Source organism: Dermacentor variabilis, chromosome 8 (genome assembly GCF_050947875.1).
Source record: "Dermacentor variabilis isolate Ectoservices chromosome 8, ASM5094787v1, whole genome shotgun sequence".
NCBI lineage: Eukaryota > Metazoa > Arthropoda > Arachnida > Ixodida > Ixodidae > Dermacentor > Dermacentor variabilis.
This window is the reverse complement of record NC_134575.1, coordinates 53,600,335-53,626,771: the sequence shown is the minus strand read 5'-3', so window position 1 is coordinate 53,626,771 and position 26,437 is coordinate 53,600,335. Positions and strand designations below refer to the sequence as shown.

Here is a 26,437-nt window from a genome sequence, read left to right as displayed (position 1 = left end):
TTTTTTTAAGGGGGCCAGTTCCCTCAAGATGATTACAATATGTTGCTGAGGGCCGCAAGCCGCACGGCAGGCAAGCTTACTATTTGTAACAGAGCTAACATAACAAAACCATCGGAGGTCCTGGTAAATTCATGGCTTCGGGACTCTCTCTCTCCCCCTCATCTATTTTGACGCGCGCAGACTACCTATTCTTTTGTTTGTCCGTTATAACCGTGAACGCACTCTAGTTACGTAGCCTCACAACGTTCAACCTGCAGTTGTTCATGCTGCAGAGGCAATTTCCTTGATTACTCGATCGAAGTATGTTGACTTGCGTCTCTTTATTTTCCTTCGGAGATCGACGTCTTCTAGCTTAGCGAGCTATCTGAGCACGGAGCTATGGCGGCGACAGGAGTAGCGGGGCCTACCAACCAGTCTGGAGCGTAGTTATCCACTTCCCCACCTCATGACGCAAAAATGGCGCTGCGCTCATTAGAACGCCAAAAAGATACTGAACAGCACGTATCGTCTGGTATTTCTGGCAGACGGCGCGCATCAAATAAAGCAGGCAGAATGAAAAGTTTTCTTCTGTGGCAGTTAGTATGTGCAGTGATTAGCTACAGGTGCCTGTTATTGCATGTTCAGAAGTTTTATTAAACAATTAGGAAGCATCTACGATGAAAATGTGAGCCGCAAATGAGTTAGCGAAAGCTCATCTCCGAGACAGGAAAACCGGAACCCGCATCGGTTAGTGACAGCATTTCTGCCTCGAAGAAGATTGACATGCAGACTTATTTCTTCACTATGAACTGTCAGTCTGGGGGCCTAAACTAGTGTTATCCTCAGCTCCGACAAGAGCAGCAGCGGAGATCAGTTATGTGCTAACAACGCTTTTACCAAGAGCTCCTCAGGCGCGATTTCACCTGTGGGTGGTGAACGAAGGTACGCATACCAAAGACGCAGCAGTGATATGTGCCTCCGCACATTGCTATATTATGATGCGCGAGAGAGAAAAAAGAAAAGAAGAGCGAAACGTTATTTTGGGCTTTGTTTACATAACGTACGTACGTGATAACCACCGCAAATTTACAAAAAGCTGCGGACAATGCCTCCTGTACAAATTACGACGACTTCAAGATCCATTAGCTGGCGCTGGCGCGGCTCGGCATTGCGTGCTTTGTTGCCGCACGTTCACAGAATCCGGCCGTGAAAGGTTCTAGGGATACCGCGTTTTCTGGTTGTGCGAAATTGGAATGTACCGTCACCCTCAATGAGGTTCGACTGGAGGCGTGAGTGTATTTTCGATTAAAGAAACGAGTAGCCGCACCATAACTTGTAGGAAAAGTAAGTTCACTTGCATGCTGAAATAGACAGAAAGGTTGTCAGCTACAGCGTCAAATGTAGGCAAGATTTCTTCACGGAGCTTTGGGGGACGCGAACTACATCAAGACTTAATTATATGGGACCAAAAAAGTTGAACTCCAAAGTGAAACATCCTTGCTACAAATGGTCTTACCGGCCACAATGGCTAAGTGGTTATCATTGTGCTGCTAATGATGATGTCGCCGGTTTCGTTTCCAATTCCCGTGGCAGCCGCATTCAAATGGGGTCGGAATGCAATATCATCGTGTATCTAGGTTTAGGTTAAAGAACTCCGAGGTGTCTCCATATACCGCGTGGCAATTGCTTCTCGACGTTGAACCTCATTACTATAGGTGATTCAAACGATACTTGGCAGCACCGAATCCACACACACACAAAAACTACGTGCTAGCTCGCAGAGTAAAGCTTCAAAAAAACTCCGCTATTATTCAAAACCGCTAAAGCTTTAGCGTCAGCTAGATTCTCCCGTATAAGCTACAAAAAATTAATTCCAGCATTTCGTATTTTTGAATGGCATAATTCTCTGCATCTGCTGAGACCTGCGACTTTTTAAAGCGTAAATCATAGCTGAAAAGAGCGCCAGAGATAACCCCTAACACGCCTCTGTTCTACAATGCGTACGGACGACGAAGCGCGCAAGAGCGCCGTTCTAATGACAATAACAATGACAACAGCACGCAGCGCCATTAATTGCGTCACGATGCGGAGAAGTGGTGAACTATGCTCGGTCGGCGCACCATAACCAAGCTTTCAGTGATTGGTCGTAATAAAAAAGAAAGAGAAAGAAAAAAAAACTCAGCTTAACTTTTACAGCTCCTAGGTTGCTGATGTTCGCCTTGGACGAGCGTCCGCGCAAGCGCCGACGTCATATCCGGGGAGGAGTTTCTTCCAGAGCGAGCCAATGGCGGCCGCTCTCCGCCTATTGATGTGCTTGAAGAAACTCACGCAAAGGAGCTGGTTAAACATACATATCCTCCCATCGGCGAGGTGGATGTCGCGGAAGTACCATCTGTTTGGGCCGGCAAGAAAAGACCAAAGAAAAGATAGAGGTGGACAGAATCTTTATCCATCCCGACGTGAAAGCGGACGTGGTAGTGGAGCGATGCAGCAGTTCCCGCACTGACCGGCTAGGATTACTGCGTACACATGCTCAAAAAAAAAGAAAGAAAGAATGACACGCTTTCGGAAGCACCTGAGAGTAACTGCCAGCGCCGAGTCTCATTGAAGGCATGTGCAGAGCTCTCTATACAGGTGTTCTAAGGTTGCTGCGCAACACGATCACGCCACTCATGGTGACCACAGCGCCATCACAAGCTCTCGAAGTCCGTTAGGACGAAGTAATGGTATCCGCGTGTTTGCATTGTATGTTTTCTATTTGCTTGTTTTCTTCTTCAGTTCCTTTCTTCGATATATATATATATATATATATATATATATATATATATATATATATATATCGTTCGCTATCTTTCCTTCTATCTTGCTTTCTATTTCACGCAATAGGTACAACGCACACAGCTTCCTGTTGCGCCTCCTCGAAGGACTCTACCGACTATTTTTAAACAGGCGCTTTTTTTTTTTTTTTTTGCATACCGGCGAAGCTTGGAAATGTAGCCGGCATGAGACCTTTGCTCTAAAAGAGAGAACCTGGCTACGGTCGAATTATGTGCGTACCAGGTGTGCCATGCGAATAGCCGGCGCTGCGGACACCAAGGAAGACCGACATGCACACCCATTTCCTCTCACTGACCTCTCGGTCCGGAGGCCTGAACCAGCACTGTCCTCAGCTGCGACAAGAGAACGTTTCAGGACGTGTTTCTTGACAATGGTGCTAATCGCAAGTATGCGCTTGAATGCGACTTATCCTTACTGCTTGGCTTCAGATTCGTAAATAGTGCGTGAAATCTAAACTGAACGATTGAGACAATGCTTCTAGCGTCATGTTGCGACTCGTCAAGCAGTCGGTGTAACTGAAGTGAGAGAACTGCGCTATCGCAAAAGATATTAAATAAGACCTGTTATCACAGAAAAAGAAAGAAAAGGTCACCCTGTATATAATCACCGTTCTTAAGTGGGCGCTTATTTGAAAATGAGGTCGCTTTGGAAGCTTGAACACCTATTTTTCGTTTTTATAACGGTAGACGACCGTGCAGATCGGTCCAGATAACGGTACCCTATGGACAGCCTGTAACTCACGGGCTGTTCTCATATCCCTGGATCCTGAATGCAGTGGTCAAGAGAGAGAGAGAGAGAGAGAGAGAGAAAGCAAGATCGACGTCGACCGAGTTTAACACCGCGCTTCCGAAATGTCCCGGTCTCGAAAGGGAGATATAAGAGCCACATGCAAAAAAAAACAAAAAACAAAAAAACACCCAGGATGATCGAGCAGTTCTCGAGGGTGTGTTCTATCTCTCCCGTCAAAACGATCCACAACCTCGGATTACAGAGCACGTTGCTAGCTGCGCGGTACTATTGACACAGAATGTAAACACGCACGCTGCGCAGTAGTTTCACGGCTATATAGGTGGCTGCCGTGCAGACTCGAAAACACATCGCGTCCGTCCTCTGCTTCCCGTGGCCAATGGGAGTCTCGGCTAATGCGAGTCCGTACCCGCCTTTCTTTTTGGTAGTCTATAGCGCAGGCCGAGGAGCCTGATAATCTCGAGCCGCTGCAATCAGGAGGGCGCAGCTGTAGATAGCGATCAGTTTCGTTTTCCTCGCGGATGCCGCGGCGCGCTTCAAACCAGCCGGAAGAGTCGGTATAATGACTACTCCGGGCTTAATCGTGCCTCCTCTTGCGATGATTTATTTCGCGATTTGGGGATCCATCACAGACTAGGGCTAGCGCACCAATCCACACACACGTAAGGAGGAAACGCGAGCCCCTGGCGAAGACGTTATAGCACTCCCGTTCCAGCACTCGGGAATTGAGGAAAGGGGGGGGAGACCTGCGTCCGTAATAACGACTGGAACCGGCCGGTTTTCGAGGGCCACGAGAAAGCACAATCGCGGACGAAATATTCCTCGGCGGGACGACGCGCGGAGCGGCCTTTTAAATTCGAAGGATACGATCAGCCCCGTTGACAGACGAGGCGCATGGCTGCACCAGCACTATGATATGCTGAACTGGAAGCGCGGCTCATTTGCATTCGCCGTCATTATACGCGTGCAGTTTTTCTTTTTCTTTTTTTGATCGTCACGTCGAGAACGCTACTCATTCCGTATCTGCAGGCTTTCCCCTCACTTCAGTCGTCGCGACGTTTTGCTGCTCATCACGATGTCGCGGGTTCGATTGCCGACCACGTGACGGCCGAATCGCGACGGGCGTGGAACGTGAAAACGGTGGTGAACCGGTTTCGGGTGCACTGTGAAAGAAAAGAAAAAAATTTCCGGGTAGCGAAAATTATTGCTAGGCCTCCCGCTACGCGAACTCTTTTACACACCCCAGTCAATCAATTATTCAACTGATCGGTTGAACAATTAGTCAATGAACCACTCAAGCGATTCTCTGAGCCCTTATTTTTAGGCTGCCTGCCCGGTAATATAGCCGGCCGTCGGCCGAAAGCCTGTGTTCCGTGTGCGGTGAAGCGAATGTTCGAGTTGGAGAAAACGTTTTTTTTTTTTTTTTAACATCTCACACATTCTTAACGATGTGTGCATTTATAAGCTGCTCACTAGTCCTTTCGGGGACGCAAAGCTGAGCCATATTGGTATCGTCTACTTTAGAAAAAGAACTGATGTAGCACTCCTATATAATGATAATGAGGATGACGACATCAAAGGCGGTTGCACCTATCGCCCTAGAGTCGATCGGCCTTTATGCGGGTATTAGACAAACTTATTAAACACTAATATTTATACTAATAAATAAATGAAAGGAAGAAAAGTAGCGATATCTTTCGCTTGAGCTGTGAGCCCAAATCATCAATAAGGATTATATCCAAACAGAAAGAGCGTTGAAGGAAATGAACAATAAATTAATATTAGGGATGGGTCGCCCGGATTCGCGAATGAATTTCTCCATGGTGACCGCCTAGGTTCCTCCGGAAATAAGTCGGCAAGGAACAAAGAAGCAGAACAGGATAGAGTTCAAGGACAAGCCAAGCTGCCGAAGTGGAATTTGCCAACTCCTTTTTCTCCGGGAGCAACAACACCGGTAATTGGGCAAATACTAATGAATTGATGCTATAGAGTGCTCCTGCGCAGTTCTTTCCCTTTCTTGATTTTTGTGACTTGCGATATCATTCTCTTTCGCGGAAAAGGTACCCGCTTCTCTATCGTAGACACGTAATTTACGAATACACAACTGAAGTTATTATTCCCCTTAGAGACTCGACTACGCATAGCATGTTGTTCTGGCACGTTCTCGCCTGCCTGCACTTTAACGAAGTTACTCGGTCTCATCTCGGACCGTAAAGCAGCATGCAAGACGTTACTTCAACCAGCCACTTCCCCTTACTCGCTTAAAACCACATCCTCCTACGACGCGGCTTCCTCAAAAAAAAAAAAAAGAATGTTCAATCACTTTACTGTGCAGACACACCTGCACCATCGTCCAGATAGCGATCGTCTTCCTCTCGCGATAAGGACATTAAAACCCCTAAATTCTGCCCCGCAAACTCCGTCGGCCAAACGCTCATTTTCGAAACGTCCACGTCGTACGACGCTTCTCACTGTTCATATTTAGCTTCGTTTTTCTTTCTTTCTTTTTTTTTCTTTAAATCCCATAAGCGTTGCGGTTCCACTGGTCACACTAAGGCTTAGCTCGAAGGCCCGGGATCTGGCCGCCCATCGGTCACCCGTCTCGTCCCCGTGGCCTACAACTTGGCCGCCACCGGGTGCTGCGGCAGGCAGGAGCCCACTAATTAAACTCGGGGGCCAAAACCGCGACCCGAACTGGAGAAGTGACGCCTCCCTTAAGCCCCGAAAGCTTCCAGCGTTGGCGGACTTGGAGAGCGACGTCCAACGGACGTGGGGGGGCCCACAGCGTTGATCCCCGAACGAGTATGGGGCAGTGCCAGGAAATTTTGAGAACGGTTGCTATCCCCATCGGGCACCGTGCGCGCAGTTGTGCATGCCAAAATAGTTTATCAAAAGCAAAAAAAGAAATCACTCGAAAAGATACTCTGGCACGGAAGTTAAATAAACAGGGATGAAGTGCCTCAGAATGCCCGGCCAACGTTTCGATAGCTGGACCTATATCTTTGTCACAGGCGCCTTTTGACAAAGGCCGCGGTCCACCTATATCGAAACGTTGGCCTACCTTTCTATAGGCCACTTTGTTCCTGCTTATGTAACTTCTATACCGAGCGCCCTACTCCATTTGTCGGCTGGCCCATTCTTGATTTCACGAAGATACAGATGTTTAAAACGTGTCGCATACATCAGTAAAACAGCTTTAATGGACGCTGAAAGTTTCAATAATGTATGTAAAGTGTTTTATTGCAATGAGCTCTAGGTATCAATACGCCGTCAGGTAACGGGTCCACCTCTTTCACTGTTTCTCGTGATGTTTTACATCAGGCATACTTTTCAAATGGCTGGGCAGGTGCTTTCAAGCACGACATGACGGATGGTCTGTCACCAACCCTCATGGGTGATGATCCCTCATGTAATGTCCCGCACCAGGGCCATTTGGGCTATAAATAAGTAAATAATAATGTTATCGCAAGGAGTCCGTGTAAAGTAAGCTTCACAATGTTCCCTGAAAGAGCCCTGATATGTTCTGCAGCTGTATATTTTTTAATGGTCCCGAAGATGCGACAAACACGGTGAAACTAAATTTTCAACGAACCACATTGATGGGCGCCTAAGGGATTTATATTAGTGATACTTGAGCGAGGAAAACGAAATTCACGTGTGTATATTATCGCGGGAGGTTAGCGGCAAGCTCAAGCCTTATACCCAAATGCATCCTTGACCACGCAACGCACACGATAAAACGTACAGGGACTAGAGGTTCTGCGAAAAAAAAAATAAAGACCAAATTCCCTCGAAGCAACTCGATATAGAAGACTGCAGTGCAGATTCGGCATTGCCAGCGCAGCAATCCATTCGTCAGCTTCAGGTTGCGATGGCCGAGCAGTCGAGAAATTCCGTTTCGTTTTTTTCGCAGAACTCCTGGCCCCTGCCTCGCGTACTTTTTTTATAACGGGTGTACGCCACCCACACCTGAGAGATGCAAACAAGGCTTTATCTCGTATTAGGTTCGGTCAATGTTCAAAGCACGATTACGGCTCATCACCAGCGACAGAGCCAACTGGTGAGACGCGATATGAAGCCGCTGCACCTTCTTCTGGTTTGTTACAGGGCGGTGCCCGAGGTGCGTGTACCGGGCATGCAGGGGAACACGCACTAAATTTTGTCAAAGCGAACCTTTCATTTACCTTTCCCCCTAGGTTCGGCGTCCGTCGTTTCTTCTCCGGATATATTTATGGATATATATGTAGACAACTTTGACCACTGAGTACTTGTGGGCTGCCGTGTTGCCGAGTAGGCAACCTCGGTCACTGGGTATGTGAAAGTGGATTTGTGTCTCTGCCTATGTGCCTACTTTTTTTTTTAAATCAACCAGATCGTATGCGCAGCACGTGTTACGGTCACACGAGAAGTATGCGAAGCCTTAAACGTCACTGCAGCACTGCAGGCGTACGTGTCACTTGGTATGTGGGCCCATTCCTTGGGCCGGTCAACCAGGACGAACTTCGTCACTATGACGAAAGCGGTGCACAAACTTGAACGCAACAAAGCGAAGCAACCCTTCCCAGTAGTTTGGCGCGCTCTTCCGTCGTTTCCTCGTCCCATGTACAGGTCACGTGATTCATCGGGCAACAAACAGCCTGCGTCTACGCGCGCGTCGCGAGGTGTAGCGCTTAGTAGTCGCAACGCGTCACGGGACCAGAAGCGCATTCTGACTACCCAGCAAAAGTGGACGGCCAAGGACCGAGGCGTCTCGCCCAGCAGGTTGGCCATAGGCGCGCAAATAATAATAATATTTGTGGTTTTACGTGCCAAAACCACTTTCTGATTATGAGGCACGCCGTAGTGGAGGACTCCGGAAATTTCGACCACCTGGGGTTCTTTAACGTGCACCTAAATCTAAGCACACGGGTGTTTTCGCATTTCGCCCCCATCGAAATGCGGCCGCCGTGGCCGGGATTCGATCCCGCGACCTCGTGCTCAGCAGCCCAACACCATAGCCACTGAGCAACCACGGCGGGTGTAGGCGCGCAAACGTCGTGCCGCGAAGCGCAAGGAGTGTTGATACTCGCGCTCGCACGATGGCAGCGAGTGAGCTTTATTTGGAAGCGGGCGACGCCAATCACGTCTCGCCGAGAGACGAACCGCTCTCCTTCGACGCCCAGGACGCAAAATAAGCATCCGCGCAACTTTCCATCAACGAGAAACAAACGAATCGCTTAAGGGACTCGTGCAATAAGCATGCTCGTCAACGTCAGCACGGTTATCTATAAAATTATGCACATACGTTGTACAAAAGCTTCGCTTCGCATAGACTCCACCGTGTGTGTCGGATCTGAGTAATATTTTTTTTCTTTCTTACTCGTATTTTCAAACTTGCAATGACGTTGGTAGTCAAAAACACGGCTGTACTTCAGACGCCCTCTAATAAAAAAAATTTTTTGAGTGTCTCGCAAGACGTTTTATCTCCTTCGTGTTATCTTTTTCTCCACTTTGTGTGGGCGTCTTCCGACTCTCGACAGTACCGATGCCAGTCTACTTTGATGAATAAGAAATATAAAACAAAATATAGTATAAGAATATTAAAGAATAAATTGTAATCCTCCAAGAGTAATAATTAACTATCTACTGAGTTCATTAAATGGCTTCGAGTATATCTAACCTTTATGCTTTCTATGCGAGGTCTGTTTCTACAATTTGTACTTTTGATATAGATAAGCTGTTGTAAAGAATAATATACTTTTGCCTTGCTCGTGTTTACATAACTATTCTTTTTATACTTTCTGAAGTGTTTGTTTTTCTTGCGACTGTTTCATTGCAATGCTGCTAGCTGCAAGGGCGGCAGATGCATTTTGCCATGCCACCCAAGACAATTTCGTTTGTAAACTATGCTGAATAAAACAATAGAAGAAGATATTTGAGCTAAATTTGAGCTCAAGTGTTGTAACACATCTGGAAAGTGTGTCTGCGGCTTCACGCCACCTCGCTCTCAAACATGAAACTGAGATGAGAAGTAGAAATAATGGCACTATATCCTTACATGTTTAGCGTGAAAGTCTAAGAAATACCCAACCTTCTTTGCTCTATAAGCGCACGTAAATAAACAAAAAAGAAAAAGCTGCCTACGTCTTTTTTATATGCGTCGGAAGATCTTCCCGCTAAGCCTTCAGGCAGGCTGCTGAGTCGCCATTTTGTTTAGACAGTGAATTGGCCTACAACATCCTTGACTTGGATGCTGTCTTCGGGATGCTGTCTTCCCACTGGTTTCGACAGAATGGCAACGAGAGTTAAGGTGGGCGTTGTCCACATCTTGTATTCACAAGATGTGGACAACGGCCACATCTTGTCACAAGATGGGGCTACAGGACTCGCCGTCGACGGGTGATATAACACATCACATGTTACATGTTACATGTTACATGTTACAACAGTGTTACATCACAGGCAATGTAAACGTGTGTGGAGGGGGTTAAGCAGTGGCGGAAGCGATCTGGTGGGGGTAGCTTGCAAATCGCCTAGACGAAAGCTACGTCAAAATTCGGCGACTACTGCGTCACACGGACAAGTCCTCGGCGGCTCGGTGGCGAGGTTTTTCAATCCTTCCAGTTCGAAGCTCCGCCAGATTCTTCCTCCCATGTGACGCCAATAACCTCCTCGGTCTTGTTGGAGGTCGTGTTGGGCGACACTGACGACAGACAGGCGTACGAACGTGCTCCACGCGTCTACCAGCGGCAAGAAGACCCCGAGCGGAGCGAACGCGAAAGAAGTTGTCCGGCCGGTACAGCGATCAAATCCCCCATCGGCCCCAGTTCTGACACAGCCACTGGCACTGGCACTTCTCTCTCGCCGCGCCCCTGTCGCTGTTCATAAACGAACGCTCCACTGGGGACTGGGGTGGGGGGGGAGGGGGAGGAGGGGCGGAGGACACCTCTGCGCCGCAGTGTCGCCGGAGCTTGCTGCGTACCTGTACGAAAAACGCAACGCGCGACACAAGCACGCGCGCTCACACATTTGCATACAGGCTCCAGTTCGCGCGGCGTGAACGTTATTACCGGACAGCCAACCGACCGACCAACCGACCGTCCGGCGGTGCGGGCCAGCCACCCAGGAGACCCAGGTTGGCCAACGGTCGCACGCCGGACGCACAAACTTGAAATCATCCATCAAGCGAACTTCGGCCGCGGACATGGACGCAACAACAGCTCGGCTCTCACGCGGCGTGTGCACCCACGGCCACGGCGCACGACGGGGTTCGAAGCGGCGACGCCGACGGCGTAACTGGGTCGACGACGCCTCGCGCGAGTCGTTCGTTGGCGTGCGCTCGTTTTTGCTTTGCGCAAGGGTTGCGTGTATAGCTAGCCAGAATGCGCGCACCGGCTCGTGTCGCTCGCGATTGTTAGCGCGCCGGTTAGTCGGCCACGACGACGGCGTATACGTGCAGGTTATAACGAATGGCCGCGAAAGTTATCGGAAGCGCTTGGGCTGCGCGCACATAACGCGGTTACGTACGTCGCGGCGTGTTACGCAACGGGTGCGCCGGGGGGTGATCGGGGACTCGCGGCAAAGTTTCACGCGCCCTGACAGGAGCGGACGCAGTCTGCACTGAGTGCCCGGGATGTGGTCGGCGAAATCGATCAAGAGCATTGCTGTATAGTGACCCGCCCATACCGCGAAGAAACTGCATACGTCACCGGGTAAAAGGTACAAAGCACTGATAGCAATGACGAACAAGCGACGCGGAAGCGAGGGTCAGTGTTTTGGGCATCTCTTGTCACAGTTGGCAGTGGTGCGTACCTTTGAAACAGCTGGACGTCTACGCTATTGGCAGCGCCTCCGAGATATGTGCACGCAGCAGCGATCTTCGTTTTGGCAGATCGGTCTGTATTTACTATACCACCGCGGTTATAAGTCTGTAGGCGCCCACTCTGCGCATGAAAATGCAGGGTACAGGAATGGGCCAGTTCATTTTTTACCGGCGAAGTCGGCAACTGTCGAGCTGGTGGCACATTTACCTGGCTGCCAACTTCCTCCTCGAGGAGACCGAGGTGACCATGTGCGACTCGAAGGCAGCCCTGACGCGCATCTACCAATCCGAGCACCGAAATGTCTCCCATCGCCGCGACGTTCAGCGCAGTATGGACTCCCTGGTGCGGATCCATGGGCGGCGATGCGGTGCTCTGTCGGACACCCGCTCTCACCGAAGTTCTTCGCAACGGTGCCTGCCGGCGGGCATGACCACGGTCACGCAACCACGGAGTGGTAGCCAGGGTATAACGCCGTCATCCGACGAGGCCAGACTCGTCATCCGCCAGGCTTGCAACACTGCCCCACCGTCCAGACTCTAGATTCGCCACCAGAATTCGCTTCACATATACAAGCAGTGCCGGACAGGGCGTTCTCGTGCGAGGACACTTTGCACCTCCTCCAGCTGAGGAGCGGACGCAAGCGGAATTCTCAAGGCTCTTCCGGCGGGCCAGGCGGCCCTATAGCTGCAACTCCTCAACTGATCGGAGAATGAGGTTCTCGGTCATATTATATATATATATATATATATATTAGTTTCCAAAATGACCGAAGTTCCGGCTCATTAAGGGAAGCCTTCAGGACTCCAGGACTGTCCTGTTCCATTCGAGCCCACAGGCAGCCCTGGGCAGAGAAACACTTCGCAGAGAGGACATCGCGAGCACATCAGCACAAGTCGAACTCCTCGTGGAACAAGGTTTGAGCACGGGCTAGTTGGTATTCCATGGTTGAATCGTCACTTACAGCGCATACATAGACGGAGGACAAAAAAGAACGACGTAGAAAAGCGCTTGACAACGTCGTTCTTTTTTGTCCTCCGTCTATGTATGCGCTGTAAGTGACGATTGATCCTCGTGGAAGCCAGATTCGCCATGAAAGAAACGGCGCTCGATGTAGATTGACTCCTACCGTTTATGCTTTCGCCCCAAAACAAAGCTGCGCGTGCAATGCGCTCGATCACTCTCACCCTTCTGCCTTTCTCTTATTCTCCCCAACCTCTTTTCGCCGACAAAGCAGTTAAGTGTTCATGATCGGGTAAAAAAAGTCAGCGCGGTTTTCTTTCCCACCACCTATACAGTCACTACATCATCGTCGTTGTCTTCTATCGTCAAGCCTTCACACAGGCTATAGTACCAAAACACTTTTGGCCTGTAAGGTTCCTACAATCGCGCTGCGGTATCACGGCGAACTGCGGAACAATGCTAGTCTGCCATTTATAAACGGCCCGACAGTGGTAACACCATCCCGCCCTGGTAAAACTAGAGGACTCAAGTAAGCGCTCAAACAGACACTCAAGCAAACTCAAAGGGCGCCTTATGAGTTATAAAGCGCTATAAAGAAAAAAATAGACATAAAATAAAACGCAATTCACACCCTGTGATGGTACTCCGAAAATTATTAACTGAGATGACGGGGCAACCCGCGAAGTCTTGCCTTCGAGGTACGATAAGGAATGCACTGTGCTGATATCGATACCCTACGACTGCATAGAAAATTTACTAGCGCAGCCTATCAGTGCGCCACGTGATCCTACACTGATGCCATGTCACGGCGTAGGCAAAAATATCAAGGCAGGGGACGCCTTTCAAGGCATACTTTCAAAGCACAATATCTAAACGAACTGTGCTGATATCAAGTGATCTATATGGTAGCGAGGAGAAATTAACAGACGCAGCCGTCAGGGCACCTTATGATGTTGTACAGATGCGATACGCTGGTATAGCGGAAAGTTTCAAGGCAGCCGTCGAGATGTTCTGTCGAGGCTTACTCTCGATGAGTAGCATTGCAGTGCGCCATTGTGCTATTGATAGCATGTATGTTAGCATCCAATAATCAATGCAACATATCGAGGCGCCGTACCATAATTAGTTACCCTGCGAGAGCGGTGAGGGATGAAGCGACAACAGGGGTCCACGTGCGCGCAAATTTAAATGGGCCACCTTTATATGTGTAAAGTACAATTAGGTGATATTACCTGGCGCTGTAATCAGCCTTCAGGCGTGTAAATCTATACATTGGGCCACTGTAACTACTATGATACGCTTATTTTTTTAATTTTTTGTTGTATCCCTTTTCTGTATTACAGCTTGCATTGCGCGCTGTCACATTCCTACGCTACTGCCTGGCCTCGCAAGTTTCTGTATATATATATATATATATATATATATATATATATATATATATATATATATATATATATATATATATATATATATATATATATCACCTAAAGAGTGAATAGATTGGCAAATATGTCGCATGATTAATAGTTCTGTTTTATTATAGTATTGCTATTTTTACGACCAACACCGACAACAACAAGGCGAACTATCACGGTATATAGTAAGGCTACCTCAGGATCGACACTTTAACAACCTCGATTTCGCACTGCCTAGTTTCCAAGGTTACCGCTTGCGCGACGCCGTCGATCAAACCGACACCTCTCGCGACCCACGTTCGATGTCCTCAGGATCCCTCGGCACTCTAGACACGCGCAGGTCCCCCATGCGCTTCTATGCATCTCGCGCCCTGTAGGTATACGCGGTCGTGCCTATCTTTGGTCAAACTCATTCACCCTAAACTTACCCGTTCAGTTCCTTTCGTTCTTTTTCGGCGCTACCTTGACAGCGCTTAAGAGGTGACGCTTTGTCTCACCAGAAAATCTGCGTACTCGAAGTTCGCAATATTGAGGTCGTTGCCCCGCCCTACCGTTTTATCCTTCGTTTCACGGTATTCATGCTTCCCCGTCTTTGCCACGGCGAACGGCAATCAGAAGAGAGAAATCATTGTAATTATCAGGCCACACGGCAAGAAGACAGCATCCAGACAGCGACGCAGAAACCGTCCTTAAACGATCGTGCACGCATTCGTTATCTCGATATCTCGTTTCGTAATCTCCCGGCTCGCCCAACCGCTGTCCCGCTATTGGAAACCACGCGCACGAGCGCGGTCTTACATGTATTTATTTGCCGCCCCGTCGTCGTCGTCCCCGCTCGAAGAACGAGGCCTCGCCAACAGGCAATCGAACTCTCGACCTCGGCCGGGCGGCAAGAGAGACAGCGCGAGCGAAACTGGCGTCGTCCACACCCTAGCCACCGGCACGCAAAAAAAAAACGAAAAAAAGAAGTACGACGGGGTCACGCCGCCACAGTTCCCTTTATGCGCGACACACGCCCATGCTTCCGGGCACAGCAATAACATCGATGTAATTAAAAGATCTGAACATGTGCGCAGCGCGTGCTCAGATGAGACGCGAGCACACGCCGCGTTCAGGCGGCACGAGACAACGCGCACGCGCTCGAGCAGCCCGGCAGAAAGACTGCGTCGCGCTTGTTTTCTTCGTCGTTCCGCTTGGCGTTTCGCTCCGCTTCTCCGAGTCGCTATAGTGTGAACGACATTCGCCAACCTTGGCACACCGCGCGCGGGATCCCCGCTGTTACGCGGGTCTTAGGGCGCCGCGCTGCGTAAAGCGATTCGTTCTATGCGTCAGGCTCTATGCTGAGAGATAAAGGCGCGCCGCAAACGAGAAGGCGAACGAACCGTAGTGAAAGTCTTATCAGAGGTTACGTTGCGTGATTAAGTGTTACTAACTGCACCCAACATTGCCTGATCGGTTAATCGGCCTGACGATAATGAACTGTCGTTGGGAAATGTCGCGGCAGTTGAACGGCGTTTCCCCCCAAGGAACGTCGAAGTCTGGCACGCGAGGACTGCGTAAACAGTGGAATCAGTTTTGCGAGTCCATAGCGATCGCAGACTATGCACGAACGTAGCTTGACAGGTGACCAAGATCGGCACCGTATACCTTCTTCCGAGCAGCATTTACCTCACTTTCACTCTTCGTGTTGCTTTACGAAACACCTCAGAGCTACTGTGAGACATATAGTACAGGCAGTGCTGTTGTTGCAAAACAAGAAATAGAAAACAAAAGGGTGAAGTGATCGCAAACTACAGCAGAAATACAGCAATATTGACAAAAAAAAAAAAAAGAATCTTACAAGACAGCAAGAAAATAAAAGAATAAAAGAAAATACGACGTGACAATCTCACTGAAAGTTGCCATGGATCACGACCTGCGGGAACAAAACGCAACAAGCCTAGAATGGAAGATGGAGCAAGAAAAAAATATAGTCCCGCAAAAGAAAAACACAAAATACGAAAGGCCAGAGACCGCCAGGACGACCACGCCCGCCACCTCGACGCCACCGGCATACAAGCCGTCGCATGGCATGGGTGGAGGCCTGCCAACGCCAAAGGCATTGGCCACGCTGCTGCAGGCAGCGTCTCGAACAATGGCCTCCGACGACGACGACTCGGCCGCAAAGGCCTCCGCGAGCAGCGACGCCTGCACCGGAAGGCGGTCAAGGTTCGCCCAGGTCTTCGGGCGCTGCTGCTCCGATGGCAACGTCCCCGGGGCGTCACCGCACCGGGCTATAGTCGCGTGCATCCTCGAGCGATTACAGCGCATTTGACGTGATTCGTCACCCCCCTATTGAAAGAGGACGGCCAGAAGATTGTAGGTGGCGCGACGAGGTTAGCGAATTTGCAAGTGTAACGCGCGGTCTCCAGGCGTCCGACGGAGGTAACTGGAGGTTGCTGGGTGACGCGTTCGTCTTTGCAGCAGAAGCCAAGTAGGACAGCGTATTAATGATGGTCGCGATCGGTGGTTGAGGTAGTCGTGGTGAGTCAGAACAAGGCAGTACGATTCTGCTACACTTGAGTCACGGTAAAGGACTGAGATTTCTGGCCTTCCAGGCCTGTATAACCTCTAGGGATCTCACCTTCGATGTCCTTGCCTGCACCTAATAGATCCCATTATGCGTTTGGCGCTTCGGCTCTGGGATTCAGCCACGTAAACGGTTGCTCCGTCTGCCACGAATATATTATTTAGCCCAATCGACTTCACCGTTAAACATTAATCTCCTCACTCTCTGTTTTATTTTGAAATCAATTATTACTGATTCCAATTGTAGCTGTTCTTCCGCTGAAGAATGTGTGTATTGCTTTCAAACGGTGGGTATCCCGTGGATGAAAAGTTTCGCACGAATAAGAGCAAGTGGCCGCACGTCAAGTCATCGAATCGCAATGAAGTGGCAGTTGAGCGAAACGTTTAACAACTGTGCTGAGAGTGGCAACATTCCAACGGGTGAAAATGAGGAATACCGGTGGGCTCGATTGTTTTTTTTTTTTTGTCGGTTTACAACGTTAAACTGCAACAAAGGGGTCTAAATCGGTCAATAAGACGCAACCTTGCAACCAAAAAGCGTGTCAGTTATAGACCGATTTACACATCTTTCTTTTTTTCAACTTTTAAAGGTTTAAAAAATTGTACATTGATGAAGCAAACATACAGTAAAGCCATGGAAAGCACATAGACGATGGACTTTTGTGTTTACTTGACGTGTGTGAATGAGAGGGGGAAAATGATAGTGGGAGAAAAGACACCCTGACACGGCTGGGCGGTGAATACCACGTCGCCACCATTGCAGGTGTGCGGCGCTTCACCAATTAAGCTACCGCGGCAGCCGTTCAGCCGCCGACGTTTTTGGAGTTTTTCGTGCACGCGCACGAGATTAACACTGGGAGTGTTAGCCAATGGGCCATACGAAGATTTTGTTTTCTTTCGTTTTCGAAACGGAATTCAACGCCTTTATACCCCCGCAGTACCTCATACAATACAGCACTGTATTGCGCCTTGCGCCTTACCTCGTGCTAATTTCCCCCTTCTCAGTGTTATCCGGGGGAACGCAAAAGCAAGTTGCGCCTCCTCCCGTACACGCCATGAATGAAGATGTATAGTTAACGCAAAAAAAAAAAGAACCTCCCATATAACAACGAACGCTGGTCTAATCACAGCGTTTCTTAAACGCAGTGTGACACCCCCGATTGCTGTGGCGTACATTCGCGGACGACAGCACGCGTAAAAGCGTCGCGAGGTATGCCGGGAATGGCTGGGAACCACATGGCAGCGCTCCCCTGGTGGGCGCCGCTGATTACGCAATGCTTTCGCGATAAACGGGGCACGGCACATACGGGCCTCTACTCTATATATTATACTTACACGGCATACACGGTACAACGCGCTCAAGAAAATGTCCCGATTTTATACGCACCACCGCTTTCTTCCTTTCTTTTTTGCTTTGTTCTTTTTGCGCAAGCCCGGTAATACATACCTGATCAATTTATTTCCCAGTCGTGTTCAATGCGTCGGCGAGCAAAGCGGTTGGGAGTCGCTCCTCGTATTCTCGAGCGATTCTCAGCACGTCCGAGACCCGAGAGTGAAAGACAATTAATTTAGGCGAACCTTAGGGCTACGTTTGAAATTGAGCACGTTACTCGCCCTGCGCGGGGGTGATATCGGACCCAAACGTCCGATACCACCCGATATCACAGGCGAGTGGTTTCCGAGGCGAAAAACCACTCGGCCGCTACATAGACGAGGCATAAACTTTCGTGGCCGTACAAGTCGCCGGCATTGGGGATGCTCCATTGGGGATGGCCCTCTTATCAAATAGAGAAAGAAATTAGTGGGGGGGGGGGGGGAGGGGGGCTGCGAATATTTGCTATTTGGCATGTCCCAATCGAAGAATAGTATTCGCTGCACGTTGACGTAGGCTCAGTGCGCGCCCATGTTCGTCCCGGCCGAAGTGCTGGGAAGTCTATAGTGAGTGGCGGTGCCGGACAATCTGATCTCCCTGCCTGTGGACGAGTGGCTGAAACTACAACCGATCCGTCTGGTACGTTCCCACATGCTGTCGAAGAACTTCATGTTCTTTCGACGCTATAACTACGCAAATAATGATGAGCCCTTTTTAACAATATTTCCTGCTGAAGAGACGTTATTTCTGAATGAAAGGAAAGCTGCGAAAAAGAAAACAAGAAATTTTCGACATTCCTTGTATTTAAACTAACAAGTATTCAATTTCACTTGTCGGTGCTTTCATGAGTCCACCTGCCAGGTACTGCCTCTCAAGCAACTTGTATGGCTTCCGCTAGCTTGCTTTTGCTTAACGATATTTCATTGTAATAAACAGCATCATTCGTTTGTCGCTCACGAGGAATTCAAACACGACCGCAGAAGTTAACGTAATTATTCGGAGTCAAAAACATTGCTTCGGACTAGTTTAGTTGGGACAAAACTTAGTTCGCGCTTGTGATGACGTCATTCGGCGTTCTGCCGCCTGCCCTGTATATATATATTCAGAAGAATAAGAATGGGCTGGGGTGCGTTTGGCAGACATTCTCAGATCATGAACAGCAGGTTGCCATTATCCCTCAAGAGAAAAGTTTATAACAGCTGTGTCTTACCAATACTCACGTACGGGGCACAAACCTGCAGGCTTACGAAAAGGGTTCTACTTAAGTTGAGGACGACGCGACGGGCTATGGAAAGAAGAATGATGGGTGTAACATTAATGGTATAAGAAGAGAGCAGATAGGGGGGGAGGGGGGAGGGAACAAACGCGAGTTAATGATATCATAATTGAAATCAAGAAAAAGAAATGGGCATGGGCAGGACATGCAATGAGGAGGGAAGATAACCGATGGTCATTAAGGGTTACGGACTGGATTCCAAGGGAAGGGAAGCGTAGCAGGGGGCGGCAGAAAGTTAGGTGGGCGGATGAGATTAAGAAGTTTGCAGGGACAACATGGCCACAATTAGTACGTGACCGGGGTAGTTGGAGAAGTATGGGAGAGGCCTTTGCCCTGCAGTGGGCGTAAGCAGGCTCATTATATATATATATATATATATATATATATATATATATATATATATATATATATATATATATATATATATATATATATATATATAGCTCTACAATATCGAAGCAGTGTTCGGAGTTTCTCACTGAAACAATCCCCCGGTAAAGAATGCGCGCTTCCTCGCCACCGACGGGACCGCGCGTCGATGATGCTAGAGTAATAAGCGCTCACGTTCGCCGCCAAATTAAACCATCCAGAAAAAAAAGAAAAGAACACAGAGAAGGAGGGCGATACAATAACGACGTCCCAGTGCACGCAACTGTGCTAGACGGCGAGGGCCGTGCGTAAGGCTGCAGGAACCCGGTCGACCTAGACGCGCCCTTTCGGAAACCTCGATACGAAGGCGAGGCGCTAACGGTAAAAAAAAAAAAAAAAAAGTTCGGAAAGAACGAAACAAAGAAAAGAAAGACGCAGCACTGGCCCTGCTTCGAGAGGGACCGTTGGGAGAGCATCCGAACGAAGGAGAGAGAGAGAGCGGAAAGAAAGACAAGAAAGACGAGGGAAAGAGGGCGGTCGCGCGTCTGCGGCTTCGAGAATACGCTCCCGCTACTCCGACGTCCGGAACGCCAAGGACGTCTGACTTGCGTGGCGGCGCGGTCGGGTCGGTCGGCGTCCCCGACGGGAGCGGGCGGTAGCGGAGCGATCACCGCACCACCCGCTCCCGGGCGCCCGCCTGCTTCGACAGCGAACTTCCGTGCACCGTTGCGCTAGCCGCCGACACCGGCGCCGTCCTGAATCAAAAGCCGGGCAAAGCGAGCACACGATGCGGGCGCGCTGCACGCGCGTGTCGGGTGCTATCTCTTACAGAAATTCATTTACACAGTCTGCAGATTGGGTCTATAGACTTCTTCTAGACTACTATGCACTTCTGTTTCTTGCGAGCACACAATGCGGGCGCGCTGCATGCGTGTGCCGGGTGCTATCTCTTACAGAAATTTATTTACACAGTCTGCAGATTGGTCTATAGACTTCTTATAGACTACTATGGCGCTTCTGTTTCTTGCATGTAAGAAATCTACAGAATGTCTATAGGAAAAGGTATCAGTTGTTTCTTCAGTCGATTTGCAGTATATGGGAAAAAAAAATGTCGTTGAGATGTCCCTTTCTTTTCGTCAACTTCCAGATTATTGACTGGCTATAAACAAAAGTCTTAAAGCTGCTTATTTCGTTATTCGATTCCTAGTCTGTACAGCAGAGTCGCGGCCTCAAGACGGGGCTTACGAGAACGATGTTCGCGTGTGTCTTGACCAAACTCGACAGAAGCGTGATAACCAGAAGCATTGGTTCAAAGGTTGCTCTGCCGCTCGTAACACATTCGTAGAAGAGGACTGACTCGTTGCCGGGCAAGTTGGTGAGATTCACGATGCATACATTTTTTTTTTCTAACGGCACAGAAAGAAGAAACGAGAAACACCATAAAAATGCATATTTAGCGCACTTGTGATATGTGACAGGGGAATATTTTCATCCGCCTCGAGCGTAGCACGAAGCTACAATGATCAATATTGTGGCACTGTCACTCTACCGCAGCGTCAGTCATACCAATAATAATAATAATAATAATATTTGGGGTTTTACGTGCCAAAACCACTTTCTGATTATGAGGCACGCCGTAGTGGAGGACTCCGGAAATTTTGACCACCTGGGGTTCTTTAACGTGCACCTAAATCTAAGCACACGGGTGTTTTCGCATTTCGCCCCCATCGAAATGCGGCCGCCGTGGCCGGGATTCGATCCCGCGACCTCGTGCTCAGCAGCCCAACACCATAGCCACTGAGCAACCACGGCGGGTCAGTCATATCAAAGCAGTGTACTTCAATTATAGTGGTTGCGATACTTCGCTTGAATTTACAGGCATACAAGAGGTACATTTTCTTTCCAGGAGTCGGGGTGGGGGGTGGGGGGGGGGGGCGTTGCTCAACTGACGTGCCAAAAGTGATCGACGAGATCAAAGCCATCACCATTTATTACAAGCAAGAAAAAAAACAAGTTCTTTAAATAGTTAATTTCATTTAGAAAGAAACCAATGTGCTGATTTAAAACGCTGTTTCGTTCTGCTTACAGTCACTGCATGAAAATCTTATTTTGCGGTTTCACCTCTGTAGATACCGTTTCGTAGTAAGCTTGTTGCCCCTAGATGACCCGACAGTCGACAGTCACCCCGTGCTGCTCGCCAATTACAGCGTATCCGATTTATCTGTTGGCTTCATATTGTATGTATGATTTAGTACACTCGGAAACGGCTTGCTGTGTGCATACCTTGGCACGGCCCAAAAACGCCGAAACGCAGTGGGACCAAAATGGCGCCGCTATACTCTCTTGCGTGTCCGCCAAATTTGGCTGCCCACTCGGCTTTGCCGAGTCTCATGCGTTTATCTTTAAAATGCAGCTGTGCGCTATTCCAGTCTCTTTCTTTTTTCCCCCCCTTTTTACTTGCTCGGGTCGCCGCGCGGCGCAACGTTGTAATGACGCGCGGAAGCACGGTGACCCGCTTCCTGCAGATACTGCAACTGCGAATTATGACAAGCACTGTCCGTGAACATTCCGGTTATTTGAATACAAACAGCGCGATAAACCCAGCTGCAGGCACGTCGGGCTGTATACACTGGGATCTCTACCAAGTTATGCGCTACGAGACATCAGACACGGAAGCTCGCGTTAGACGGTGGCGCCACATTACGCTCTAGGAAACGCTGCGAGGAGCTCGGCGGAAGCCAAGGTGTGCGCGCGCAACGGCCGTTCGCGGCGCACGTGGCGAACGTCGGCCATGGGCCGCTGCCCGCGAGTTGCCTGGGCGAGCGGACGCTCGACGACGAAGGCGCGGGAAAGACGGCGTAATGCGGTCAGCGCATTGTTGCTATCGGGGAAGAGCGCGTTCCGATGGCTCCGCGCGCGCCGCACGCCACGGAGCCAAAGCGGGGTGACGCCGGAGATCGGAGACGCGCCGTGACGCTTCGGCGCGCTGCCGTGTGGGTCAGAGTGAACTTCGATTGAAATTCAATTTTAATTGATTTAATTTGTTCCATACGAATGCGAACTTCTGAAAAGAGTATAATGTAAAAAAAGAAAGGAGGGGAGGGGGGCTGATTTAACCGTACATTGCTCAACGTGTCCCATTGCTAATAAGCTCAGTTTGGTGCCTGAAAGTGCCGATTGAAGCGCGGGAAACTTAACGAAAAGTACCACAGTTACGTTTTTGGCATGCTGGAATGAAGCTCCAGCTGTGAATTGTTTAACAAACCAATTACCAGTTATTACTTAGCAGAGTGCTTTACTTACTCCGCAAAAAAAAAACACACATTTCTTTTGTAGTTGCCTTTTGTACATTTTTACTCTACATGTCCAGAAATAAATGTTAACAACCTGTTCCAACTTTTTAGAAGTGGAACTGCGCTTGGACATTACAGGGTTAAAACATCTCGAACGTTAAAGACAACCGTATCTTCGTGGTAGAGTCGATGTCTGAACCACGAGAAAATATGTTCATGCCGTACGTGACGGTACTGACGAATACATTCCGAAATTGGGAGCCATGCATCCATGGATAAGAAGACTCACCGAAATGTACGCGCTTTGTTACACATAACGAGATATCAGACCAATGTATTCTTAAATACTGGAACAGTACGCACAAAAATAGTAATGCACTTTCTAAATCGATGCACCGTTTTTCTCGGTGTGATAGAAAAGAGGAGTTATTGATATTGCACTGAGGAAACTGACGAACAGTTTGCTAGGCAACTTGCTAATTATATTACATGCTAGCGTTTCTATAATTTGCTTCAGTTTTCGTTTCAGTATCGAAAAACCCATTTAGTTTACCTCATTTTTGTGATTACGCATATTTTTTTTGTTTTCTTTGGTGTAATTCGATGTACTTCGTGTGTTACCCATCCTGCAACGTCTCGATCCTGAGACGGCGGTGCCTCGTAAATGAACAAACGACGAATAAAGGCTCTTCCCATAAAGTGGCGACTTGAGGGACTTGCGATAGCAATATCAGGTGTCTCTGACACACGCGGTGTAGGCCATTTTGCTGCTATATAGAAGCGCAGTTTGGAAATACATATTAATATGCCACTTTGGTGTTCCCACCGCCACCACTTTAACCCTGAAGCACCAATACAAGTCACCCAGACGCAAATCTCACTCGTCCGTCACTCGTCCCCCTCCCTAAATGTGCGCTAGTGACTTGCTAACAAATTCAACGAGCAAGGACTCGTTTTCCACTCACCGATCGCCGGAGGATCGATATCCTGGCTGTGTCACAGTCGGGAGTCACGTGTTCTTTCAACCAACACTGCCAGACCTGCGGAAAGAAGGAAAGACCACTGAGGCGACACGTTAAATTCATCTCTGCATATCTGTATGGGAAAGACAATTAATGTAGTTTTACACCTTACGTGTCATTTCTCTGTTCGTTTGCCAGTTATTCTATCGAGATTTTTTTTTTTCACGGTTGCGTACGTCGCGATCCTGGGACTTGTCATATCATGAAGGCTTCGCGCATGAATCACGTATTTATCAGCAAGGCATGCCTTAGGCTTATTTAGCGACAGTTTGTGATGTCTTTTGTTTCACAACCGTCCGCCTTGCCGTGAGCATGTAAATTGTTCGGCCTCAAGTTCGTGCTCCTGGGCGCTGTCGCGTGTTCTTGCGTGGTCCGAACTCTGACGCTACGACTTTGCTATAAGCTTCGCTGAGCAACATTCCAAGCAAGAAGTCTTATTAGACAACGAAAAACGCAAGCTGGCGAGCTTGGAGAATATTTCCTGCGTAATTAAGGGCCTAATACCAGACACACTTTTAAATCCGAGACGGTAAATTGGGGTGCTGACGCTGAAGTTTTGACTCTAAATTGAAAAAAAGGAAGCCATTTGGTTTTCTATTTCTTCCATCCGTAATAAGGATTTTCTCTACAAATGAATGTAAAAGAGTTTCGAAAGAATACTTTACCAGTCTAAAGTGATTCATTGTTACGCTTTACTGTTTCTTTAATCAAAACTTGCGAATCTATTCTCGATAAAGAAACGTTAACTTCGTAGACCACAGTCCTGGGACTGGTAACATGAGCGGAGGTTTAAAAGGCTTGATATGGCCCCAACAATACGTTCACACACACACAAAAAAAACCAAAGAACAACCATAATAGTGATAACAAACAGCTGGTGGCAAAGGCAAACTGAAATTCGCGCACCTTCTCCCAGATACCTCAGCAATTTTGGCACCATTCGCTCTATAGTTAATTGCACGTATATGAACACGAACCAAGTTCATTGCATTCAATAGTAAGGAAAGATTCGGCAAGGACCTCGTGGACACTTTTTCCGTCGCACAAAGCGAGCCAAGTAATACGGAAAAAGAAAATCGCGACATTCGCAACGTCCTTGCAACCACGCGTGGTCCTTCAAGAAACCACACGTACGCTCGCTCTGCAACCTTATATCAGGGGTGAGGGAAAGGGGAATACAAAGGGGAGGAGAGTGAACACGGTCTGTACGCGAGAGGATGCATGGGAAGAGTGTAGACGGTGTCTGTGGCCGATACACGTCAAGAACTGCACTGCGTCGCGAATAGAGCTTTGCGCCAGCGACGAAAACCAACGAGATATCGTTAGTAAAGGGATAGAGAGAAGAAAATGAAAAGACGGGGAGGGAGGTCGAAGAGGCGCTCCTCTGATTTGCTACCCTACACCGGAGGAAGGCGGTTAAGGCACGAAAGAGAAAAAAAGAAAAAAAGAAAAAAAGTCTGTTTTGGTTTGGCAGTAAAAGCGAGAGAAATTACCTAGCGTTGCGTCGCACCTCTCCGAGGTCCCGGGTCCATCACTTAAACCTCGTTCACCACATGGCAAAGTGTTGTTGTTCACGAGCTCACTCGACACTCGCACTGCCTCTTCGAGGGGTGAAGCGCAACTCCCACTGACAGTGGTTTGCAAGAAACGTCTCTCCGGACCACAGTCAGTGTCAGTTGCCACTTCGCTCCTCAAAGAGGCAGTACGCGTGTCGAGTGAGCTCTTTTAACAACACTCAGCAATATATATATATATATATATATATATATATATATATATATATATATATATATATAGATATATATACACTGTTCTAACCTCTACCATCCCCCCTCTTCCTCTACCACGAGACAGTCTTTCCACACTTCCCCTACACGGAGACACTTCTTATAATTTGACACTAATGCTAAGGCATCAAAACAATGAGACAACGGTGAGGGTGCTGCACTATCCGAAGGTGCACATCGACGCCACAGTTGGTCACTGCGGTCTGTCGACTTCGCGAACTGCAACAGCTATCGTGACGCTTCCTCAGCTCGACATATTGGTGCTCATCGTGGAGCTGCACCGCATGGCAAACACGAGAGGACCGTTCTGACATAGGCCGACGCACGCTTAGGTAGAGACTATAGGCAATAGGCAGGTATATAGGACATAGGCAGGGGCATATAGGACATAGGGACATAGGCAGGCACATAGGCAGGGACATAGGCAGACATATACCGTGCCGTGTTCGGTATTGTGTTCGGTATCGTGTTCGGCACCGTGTTCGGTACCGTGTTCGGTACCGTGTTCGGTACCGTGTTCGGTACCGCGTTCGGTGCCATGTTCGGTACCGCGTTCGGTGCCATGTTCGGTACCGCGTTCGGTGCCGTGTTCGGCGAAAAACTGATGGCTTCGTAGCAAGGTAGTGCAACAAACCTCAACGGGTTCGGCTCGAAGCCGATACATGAAAACGCACGCACCGACGTAAGGGTGAAACACGAAGCCCCTATAATTCCATTGGCGCGTCTACAAACTTTTGACTTGCACTACGCTTTAGCCTTTCCCGTTTGCTGTCCCATTAAGTGTTTTGCCTTCGGCATTTACGACTGAAAGGAAGAGATCACGCGCCACTAGCGCGACCCTCGGTATCGTCACGCGTAACGAGGGTGTGTCCATCCTTCTGCTCGACAGACGTATTCGCACGAGAGCCCTTCGGCGGCCCGTCGAGGCAGTCAGGCAGGGGCAGGCATTAGGGCGCACGAAAGCGGATTTGCCCGAAGGATAATTCTCGGCACGAAACGTCCTTGACGC

General features: G+C 48.8%; 1 protein-coding gene across 1 annotated transcript in view; it reads right to left on the bottom strand.

Annotated features, from left to right (window-relative positions):
• Positions 1-26,437, bottom strand: part of dimm (basic helix-loop-helix family member dimmed) — a 564,311-nt gene that overhangs the window by 406,961 nt on the left and 130,913 nt on the right. Inside the window, exon 2 of the mRNA XM_075702147.1 lies at positions 23,585-23,659. The gene's annotated coding sequence lies outside the window, so the exon portion shown is untranslated. The remainder of the gene's footprint in view (positions 1-23,584; positions 23,660-26,437) is intronic.